Source organism: Heterocephalus glaber, unplaced genomic scaffold, assembly GCF_053883595.1.
Source record: "Heterocephalus glaber isolate CG9 unplaced genomic scaffold, H.glaber_assembly_v1.0 deba00000470, whole genome shotgun sequence".
Classification (NCBI taxonomy): Eukaryota; Metazoa; Chordata; class Mammalia; order Rodentia; family Bathyergidae; genus Heterocephalus; species Heterocephalus glaber.
Genome location: NW_028258145.1, coordinates 27,554,475 through 27,560,150, shown reverse-complemented (window position 1 = coordinate 27,560,150; position 5,676 = coordinate 27,554,475).

The window sequence follows — 5,676 nt, the reverse complement described above, 5'->3', positions numbered from 1 at the left end:
CCTGTATATCTGAAATTCTGTCCTCACATTGGCTCATTCTGCTGTGTAGACTTTCAATGGAATTTTTCATGTCCTGAAAGTCTATTTGCATCTCTTTTATGGATTCCATTTGTTTCTTATGTTGGTATTCCATCATGTTCCTCAGCTCCTCTCTAGATTTATTAATCATGTCTTGCACTAGGGGTGCAATTTCTCCTGTTATCTGAGAAATTATTTCTGATTTCATTTTTTCCAGATCCCCTTTTGTTGCCAGTTGAGTGGGTCCAGGTGGTTGAGTATCAGAGTGTTCCATCTCATTTCCCTTTGAAGTTGCTATAGGTGATCTGGAAGTCTGGTTTTGAGACTTATTTATGTGTTTTCTCATTTTGACTGGGGAGGGGGGGACTGTTAGCACCTGCACGTGTTACCTCCTCTGAACTGGGAGAGGTGGGACAGGGGTCAGGAGCAGCGGTAGGGATGGTGACCCAAAAGCTCTTTCCTGTGCCCTGGGAGCAGCGGGAGGGATGGTGGCTGGGAAACCCTTTCCTTGGGACCAGGAGCAGTGGGATGGCAGCTCAGAAGCCCCTCCCTCTGGGCCGGGAGCGGTGGGAGGGTTGGTGACCCAGAAGCCCCTTCCTCTGGGCCAGGAGCAGTGGGACAGAAGGTGGCCCCAAACCCCTTTCTACTGGGCTGGGAGCAGCAGGAGGGATGGTGACCAGGAAGCCCCTTCCTCTGGACCAGGAGCAGTGCCATGACGACTCAGAAGCCCCTACCTCTGGGCCAGGAGCGGCGGCACTCAGTACCTTGTTCTGGTGGTCTGGTGTCCTCTGCATCTTTATAGTGTGGAACCAGGTGGCTGCCTGTCTGCAGCGGGTGATTTGGCGTCTCCTGCGCTACTCGGGACCTTGGTAGGGCATGGGCAGACCTGCCTGTCTGCAGCAGGGTGATTCCAAATTTTAATATTTATAATCTCCAGTCTTCCTACTGGTGCACTTGTCTATTCTGATAGCAGTGCCAGATATTTCATAGAATCCCCTAATTTACCTAACCCCCTCCTCATCTCCAAATTAGGCAGAGTTCTGTGGCCAATTCAGGCCAATAATGGAGATGATGTTTTTCTCTTCTAGTTTGAAGCATAAAAACAGAGGGGGACAGTTGGACAACAGAGAAAGACAGAAATAGATAGACTTTTCCATGTGTTCTTTCTTCTCTGCCAATTCTACATGTTGTAGATGAAGTAGCCGCAAGATGACAGGTCTCTGTCACCTTTAGTTCCCAAAGACTGTGTAAGACAGTCTTCTGCCGAATCATTATGGATGTGTAGCATGAGCAAGAAATGAACTTCGCTGTGTTAATGCACCAGGATTTGGGATTAATTCATTACTCACTAGGTGATTGATCATCCTAATACAGGAGTAAAAAATTCTGATATCTGGCAAGGCAAGTTTGACTCATTTCATACTTTTATTTATTTCATGATATCATGCTTAAATGAGTATTTTAAATTCAAATTGTAAAACTCCAAACAAAATAAGCTGCACTAGTATTCTAATTAGTATTCTAACTGCAACTGCTTGGAATTAATTTGTTAATTTTGACAAAATTGACATTTTTGATATTAAAGTTTTTATTGAAGCACATTATATGCCTTTCTATTTCTTCAGATCTTGTTTTCTGTCTTTCAAAAGTTTTATAATTTTGGTTAAAATAGATCTAACCTTTGATTACATTTGTTTCATTGTAATTTAAAGTTTTATTTGTATTGTAAATGAAAGTTTTCTTTCTTAATGCTAGATTAAAGAAAAGCTGTTGACTTCTGTATATATGTGTACATGTGTACATGTGAGTTTGTATCCTAGCAATGTTACTACATTTTTATTTATTCTAGTATTTTTAAATTTGACTCTCCTTAGTTTTCAATCACATTAGTACTTTTCTCATTGAATTTCCTTTACCTTTCAAGACAGGTAAAATGAGTAATAAAAATAGCTGATATTTCTGCATGGTTTTAAATTTAAGATTTTAGTTTTTGCCACTTAGGATAATTAGATGTTAAACTTGCTGAACAATCATTTACATTTAAGTAGTGTTCATCTCCGCCTTTTTACTTTGTAGTATTAGTAGAAATGTCTTGTCATTTATTTTTTAATGTCCTTTTCAGGATCTATTGATTATATAGTATTGTGACTTACAATAGATTAAGTGGCTAGACTTCTCAAAACTGATCCAAATACCAACCCACCCTTGCAGTCCTAGCATACATTCTGCTTGATCAGAGACCATGCCATTCCGCTGTTATATTGCTTCATTCAGCTTGCTATGTTATTAAAATTTTTCACATCTATTTTCCTAAATGAGGTTGGTGTATATGTATTTTTCCTTAATTGATCAGGCTTTTATATTAGTACTACACATCAAAAATTGAATTGGGAAATATCTTTAACTATAGCCAGAAATAATTTCAGTCTTGGTCCTTGAACCAACAGCATTGACATCACCAGGAATGAGTTGGAAATGCAAATTTTTGTTTAAGAGATAAAGACTGAGAGCTACTCAGCTAGAATCTGCATTTAACAAGACTCTAGTGATTTGTATGCACATTAAAGTTCCAGTTTTCTAAATTTCTCAGATGATAAAAATCTCTTGAGGTGCCAGTTAAAAGAATGTGTTATGTTCCCCTGAAAATTCTGGTTTAGTAGTTTTAGTCTAGTGCTTAGCCATCTGCATTTTTAACAAGTATGTGGGATCATCAGCCTTATCTTCAAGGAAGTTTTGGAAATACATGAATGTTTCATTTTAAATCCAGCATGAGAATAGGTGAATCCTTTCTCCATGTTAAATAAAATTTCTCCTGTTATTTTTTAACCTCTTTTCCATCACTTCTGTTCTCTCCTTTTATAACTTTTATTGCCACCATATTCAGTTTCCTGGTCCATTTTCTAAATGTTTTAAAAACTATTCCTGACCCCTTGGTGGTGAGTAGCATTTTATAAAATAAAGTAGTACAGAACAGAAAATGTCAGAGTGCACAAGAGTGAAGGTAAGAAGTGTTTGTGAAACTTTTTATTTCCATTATAACCTTCTGTGGACAATTTCGATGTCAAATCTTTTTTTTCTTCACTATGAGTTCTAGTTAAAATTTTTATTTGAAAACAGTTCTATAACTTTCTTTAACATTTCCTTGTGGTTTCTACCTTTTTTTATATTTCTGCTTTGTATTGAGAAATATTACTTGCACTTGATCCTTTAAGGCAATCATTGGCTCTTTTAATTCAGTTATTGTTATAGTTTTGATATAAAATGTCCCCTCAAGGTCTCACATGTTCACAGGCGCTGCTTTTGAAAGGTGATTGGATCAAAGGAGTACTATACTCGTTAGCACATTAATCCACTGGTGAGTTCATAGTTGAATGGGAGATGGGGGTCTGGTCAAAAGATGTGGGTCACTGGGGATGTGAACTGGTGATATGGTCTACAGCCATACCACCCTGAATGCACCCACTCTCATCTGAACTGAAAGGGTTTGTTCTTGCTCTTTCTGCTCCCTTTTCTCTCTGCTTCCTGGATGCTATGAGTTGAGCAGCTTTTCTCCTTTTTCTTTCACCATGATGTTTCTGGCTTTGAGCCAGCCAACTATGGACTGAACCCTCTGAAAATGTGAGCCAAATAAACCCCCTTGTCCTTTAAGTTGTGAAGGTAAGGGATTTGGTCTTAGCAACAACAAAGCTGACTAATACAGAATATCGGTACTAGAGAAGTGAGGTTGTAGCTGTGACTATAGTTGACCATGTGGTTCAAAGTCCAAGCTTGTCCTTGTGCTTTCCCTTCAGGGGTCTTTGGCCCAGTATATTACCAGAAATCCTCTGCCCCAGGTGTTGCTTTCTGTTCTTTTGCCCTTAGACCTTTATCCTCCTCTGGTCCCTGTCTTAAGATCTCTGCTTTCCAACCCATGGCACTTGACAGAGTTGCAAGGCTTGGCTGAAGGCCTTCTTTGTCTGTGTGGGATGGTGGATGGTGGGCGGGATTTCATGCTGTCTCAGATCTTTCCAGTTTTTTGGTAAACAACAGGAGACCAGCTGCCCTGGTCCTGTTCTGCTGAATATTTTCCCCCTCCCTCGTGTCTCCAGGTATGTGATCCATGGCCCACTGCCAGCAAGTTCCACACAGCTCACAGTTTACAGTGCATAGCCTTTCTCCACTTAAGCCAGGGGCCTTATATTTTCAAGGCTGAATGGTGAGTAGGGGGCAGGATGCTGCAGGGAAATAGTGTTCCCTGGTATTTGAGAAGATGAAGAGCAGTGATTGCTTTTGTACTGTTGGCTCTCCCTTTCTCTGGTTACACACCATGATATGGTTGCACTCCATGGCTTCCATGGGGCTCTAACTATAGTTAACTTGCTTGCTGGGTTTCCTCTTCTAGGTGGTGGTGGGGAGAGTATGTAGGGAGCCTGTCTCAGGAGTCTGACCACTGCAGAGCTAGCTTTTATCTCAGGCTGTTAGGACCACTGCCATGATGGTGTGTTCCTAGGGTAAAGAGTGTGGGAGGAATGCAGACCAGTGCAGCCTGGTTCCACTTTTAACAATCCGGATATTTGATTTGATCTAGAGAATTTATCTTTCAGGTTAACGTTCCACATCTGAGTGTGTTTGGTTCTCTCATTTCAGAATTCCTTCATGATCCAGTGTCTCTTCTCCAAGCTACTGTAATGTATCTTCTTCCCTAATTGGCTATTATGTAGTGAGACTGAATTCAAAGGCAGTGGACTAATGAATCTTGTGGGGGAAATTTCAAAGCAGCACAGCGTTTAGGCTGTGGCAAGGGTACTGCTACTAGCTTTAGTCAGATCTATAGGAAAAATCAGAAGCAACAGGCAGAGTGGAAAAGATGTGAAAATTTTGTAGCTTGGCCAGAGCAGAAGCATATCTAAATTTGGGGCCAAGGAGAGCATGGATTTGGATAAGATTAGCATTAAAAACAAGCCAAAGGGGCTGGGGATTTAGCTCAGTGGTGCTGCCACCTCGAAAGGGCAAGGTCCTGAATTCAATCTCTGGTACCAACAAAACAAAACAAAACAAACCAAGCCAAAGTACTTTGCATTGGGACAATAAAAAAGATGCCTTGAGTGCATCACAGGAAATGGCCAAATCCAACCCCACATAGGCTTAAGGTTGTAAAAGGGTAAACTTCTTTGAAAGACTTTGCTTTGAGAAGAGAGCTCCTGGGCACCCTACTCATTCAGGCTGCCTAAGGAAGATTTCCAGGCATTCAAAAGCCACAGATTTTAGAAGACTTGAGAAGTCAGGCATAAATGTGTAACAAGTGTGAGACCAAAGCGACTCCATTTTGCTAAAATCCACCATTCCCCTAGCCTCTCAAATTAATGGTTAAAATGTGTTTGCTCTGGGACAGAAGATACAATCTGTAACAAACCAAAGTTCCTAAGTTAATTACTCAGCCATCTGTTTGCCCAGGAAATAAACGTTCTGGGCCCCCTATCCATAGAACAATCTGTAGATGTGCTGACTGTCAGTACGTAATGGTCGTGACTAATAGTGTGTCTGCTGACCATCAGTACGTGACAGTCGACCACCAACATTTGCCCCTCATTTCCCTCGTAAAACCTACATGTAGCCACCCCTCAACCCCTGATGCACCTGGCCAATCAAAAATGTACACTTCATGTTTGCTAATTGTCA